This window comes from Peromyscus californicus, unplaced genomic scaffold, assembly GCF_007827085.1.
Source record: "Peromyscus californicus insignis strain IS unplaced genomic scaffold, ASM782708v3 Scaffold_4__1_contigs__length_199733344, whole genome shotgun sequence".
Lineage (NCBI taxonomy): Eukaryota > Metazoa > Chordata > Mammalia > Rodentia > Cricetidae > Peromyscus > Peromyscus californicus.
This window is the reverse complement of record NW_026294562.1, coordinates 50,821,091-50,825,557: the sequence shown is the minus strand read 5'-3', so window position 1 is coordinate 50,825,557 and position 4,467 is coordinate 50,821,091. Positions and strand designations below refer to the sequence as shown.

The following is a 4,467-nucleotide window of genomic DNA, read 5'->3' as shown; positions in this document are numbered from 1 at the left end:
TCTCCTAGACTGGCAGGTAAGGGATCCAGCCTTGGAGTTACAGAAGCATGCTTCCTTATCTGGCTTTTCACGTAGTGGCTGGGGAGCTGAACTCAGGTCCTCAGGCTTCCTCAGCAGCCATTTTGTTCACTGACTCATCACCCTGGCATGGTGATTGGATTTTGACTTATTAAAAAAATTTAATCCTGAAAAATTTAAAAAATTACATTTAAAATATATCAATTATCTTATTACTTAGGATTTTGAGTCACAGTTAGAAGACCTTTTAAACCCACGATCAAATGGAAATTCACTTTTGTTTTCTTTTAGTACGTCTGTGGTTTTACTTCTTCTTCTTTTTTAAATTGCAGTACAGGAAATGGAACCCGGGGCCTCACACAGGTTAGGGGAAGGGCTCTACCACTTGAGCTACATGTTACTCCAGTTTTCCTTTTACATTTTGATTCCCTTGTATGACTTCATTCTTGCAAATAGCATAAGCTATAAACCTGGTTTTATACCTTTCCAAAAGGCTATTTGGTTATCTTAGAACATTCTATCAGTCAGTCCATTTTTTACTGCAGTGAACTAAAATGCCACCTTAGTAACAAGCTCAATTTCCATTTGAGAGTTTTTTCTTACATACCACTGGCCTGCTTGTCTATGCAGATGCTACTTCAATGGTATTTTCATTTATAGAGGTTCTATACAATGTCTGGTAGGATCAGTCTTTCTTGAAATTCAATACATTTTCTTCATTTTTTTTCTTGCTCTTCTTGTGAATTTTCTTTTTAAAGAGGAGATTTCCTGTAATTTGTCTAGCTCCATAAAATAACTTGACAGCTTCTACCTCTAAGAAAGATGGATGATATAAACCACTTGTACTGAGGGAAGTAATAAGAAGCGTATGAACTGGGCCATGTAAATGACCAAGCCTTAGGTCATGTGGGTCTTATGGGACCAGACTTAGCCAGCTATTATATAGGTTGGGATTTTCTCCCTTTTATTGACTTCCTGGAAATGATGCCAACTGTCTTGAAGGGACTAGAAACCTTGAGGAGAGGGAAGCCTCAGGAGGGGTGGAGATATCCAAACCAATACCAGGAAATGCTGTTGGTTTGGATTTGAGATGAGCAGGAAGCATGGAGAGATAGAAAGACTGATGACCAACCAAGTCTTCAACACATGAACCTGTAGAGACAATTCACACCCAAACTGTAACCTCCCTGAAGGATGCTCAGATGTCTGCCAATGCAATGCTAAACATTTTCAGGGATAGTAAGTTTGCTCACTATGCATGTGAAAGAGCCTTTGGAGAAGCTGAAAAACTGAGAAGCCATAAGGCAAACTCCAAACACAAAACTTACATATGTAGTTCTCACAATAGTTTTTGTTGCTATAAAATATTAAATATGCAATATTGAATGACAAATATGTATATTTATTTATTTATTGTCATGTTATATTTTATATTTTGAAATATGGAAGCATATTTTAAATACTCTTAAGGCATTTATTTATTAAAACGTTCTCTGCCAGAATTTCACATTAGCTTAAAATTCATTCCAGTCTTTACATTTCTCTGAGGTTGTCACTCAATGTGTTACAAAACCCCCTTCTCCATCAGTCAGTGTGACCAGCATCCACATGAAGGGCCCCATGGTTGGTCTCTCTGTTCCTCTGGTGAACCAACTAGATGTAAATACTGCTCTGCTACAAGGCAACAGCTCCTAACTCAAACTCATCAGAAAGAGACTTCTGCAAAGTGCACTTTGAAGAAGAGGTACTTTTTGCTTATGAAAAGAAACCAGTGAATCCTCTAAGAATAATAAAAGGAAATATTTAACAGTTAAGCACATGATTTGGAGTGAAGAATTTGGATGTTGCTCTGCTGGTCCAGGCTGCTTAATACTCTTCTTGTTCTCCTGTGGGCCCCCTTCATCAGGTATCACAAAGCCTTCATCTGCGGCATAAAGAATCCTCTGCAGTATAGGATCATTTCCCCCCTTGTTCTCTTGGCAAATCAATTCAATGTTTCTTAGCTTTCCAAAGTATAACTCTCTCTCTTTCTCCAAGTCTTCAACAGTAAGCTTCAATACCTTGACCTGCTGCATCAATTCAGCCGCTTCGTCGTCTCCATTGCCCACACCAGGATTCTTTCGCACCATCCCTGGACCAGCCTTAGGAGCTGCAGTAGTTTTCTGTGTTGCAATGGGTCTCTTTGGAGCTGCACTGCCAGAGCTGAGAGGTTTCTTCAGTTTACTCAGAGCTGGAGCGACAAGAGAAGGAGCCACTGCAGTTTCTTGACCTTGTCTGGCAGCTACAGGGTCATACTCTTTTTCATCATTATTTGCATCAAAAAATTCTTGACCCACCGAACGAATTCAAAATTGTCCTGAAAGTTTCCTTTTACTAATTTATCCACAGGAATTATTTTGTCAACACCCTTCTTCTTGAAACCTGCTTGGAGTGTTTTGAAGTTCTAGATATACACATGTTCTAGCTTAGTTTGGAATTTCACTTTCTTCAAAGCAATGGATGGAGCCAGGGAAGAGCATGTCCATAAACTGACAGTATGCAGCCCCTGAACACAACTGTTCTATCTTTGTCAGATTCAGCTGCACAGATTCATTAATCCAAGCCAGCATGTCATGTTGACTTTGAGTATCATTGGTGACTGATGTCACGTACACATTCACTGACATCTTCAGCTCTCGGGGGAACCCATGTCCACTGACTGCCGGCCCAGCTCTGTTGTCTTCTTCCTTTGTGTCTCCTGTTCCTTTCATTCCATCCTTCAGGTGGTCGTGTTCCTGTTGAAGCCCTGCTGGCCGGGGCAACTGGCACCCAACGTGGGGCCCGACCCCCACATGGGCGCTCGACCCCCACAAGAAGGACCTGGAATGTATTCTCCCAGAGGAAAGACCAAGCACTTGGTGAAGTTGTTGGATCCCCCTGAAAACGCCCGCTTCAGAGAGGAGACCCAGAGGAGAGCGGTGACGACGCAGGTAAGAAGTGACGAGCCATGGGCAACTTCATCACAAGATTTATTCATTTCTGGCCTAAAAAGGCTCTCAAGACACGGGGAACTAGGGTTAAGAGAAAAGACTTAAAAGCCTTCTTTGATTACATAACAGACACATATCCTTGGTTCCCCCAGGAGGGAACTATAGATGAAAAGAGATGGTTACAAGTTGGGAACTGTCTAAATGACTATTATAAAGTTTTTGGTCCAGAAAAGGTCCCTATCACCACCTTCTCCTGTTGGAACCTTATTAATGATATACTCAAGGTCCATAGACATTCTCCTGACATACAAGAAGTCATTGACATGGGTGAAAAGGCCCTAAGAGAGGCCTCCCATCCACCTTCAGCCTGCCCCTCTGACCACGACCTCCAGTCTATGGAGAAAGGGACTCTCACCTCACTTGACAATAAGAGCCCTAAAGAGCCTACCCCTCTCCAGCTTTATCCCTCCCTCAAAAACCTTAATTCTGACCTTCCTCTGGACCCTGCCGAGGAGACTTCCTTGGAGGAGGAGGCAGCCCGCTATCACAATCCTGATTGGCCCCCCTCTCAAAACCCCCCTTTAAACCAGAAATCTCTGGGCCCATTTCAACCACCCCAAAAAACCCCGACGGCCCCTCCTGATATAATGCCCCCTCTTTATGTCTCCTTGCCTTCCCGCTTTTTCAGACCCATCCTCGAGTTTACACCCCCTCCTATTCCTGATCTTGGTCCGCTATGCCGTGCCCTTCAAACCTGCCAAGAACATCTTGAGCTTTTAAAAGAATTAAAACATCTAGACAAAGAACTTAAGGAGCTTGCCCTCGAGGCAGTTGCTCCCGCTCATAATAAAACCCCCACTACTCCCGGTCCTCAAAAACCTGTTAAGCCTAAACCAAAATCACAATCCGTCCTGGCCTTCCCTGTTACCAGGAGCCAGGCCTCCAGAGACTCATCTGAGGCAACTGCCCAGGTCCTCCCCTCTGAGGACCTCAAAGTCCTAGAGCAGGGCGAGGAGGAGGATGAGGAGGGGACCCACCATCAGAGGACCCCCAGCCAGGACAGACTTACCCAAAACTAAATTTTCAGCTTATAGAAAAATTAAAGTCTGCCTGTGCTCAATATGGCCCCACGGCTCCTTTCACTTTGGCCCTAGTAAAAAAAATCAAAGTGAATACTGACTGACACCTAACGATTGGTACTTTCTCGCTCATGCAGTGCTTTCAGGAGGTGACTTTGTCCTTTGGAAAACAGAATTTGCAGAAAATTGTCGAGAGGTTGCTCTAAAAAACACTGAACAGTCCTCCTCAAAAATCTGGATGCTTAAAAAGCTCCTTGGCAGCCCCCCCATGACAAAAACGAGGTACAGGCAGGATCCCCCCCCCCACCTCCTGGCCCAGATTCAAAATGCAGGAGTCCGAGCCTGGAAGCACCTCCCCCAAAAGGGGTCAGCTACCACTTCCTTGGCAAAAGTCTGCCAGG

General features: G+C 43.8%; 1 pseudogene; it reads right to left on the bottom strand.

Moving 5' to 3' along the window:
• Window positions 1-1,508: 1,508 nt before the first annotated feature.
• Window positions 1,509-2,684, bottom strand: LOC128094688 (microtubule-associated protein RP/EB family member 1-like; annotated as a pseudogene).
• Window positions 2,685-4,467: the final 1,783 nt, after the last annotated feature.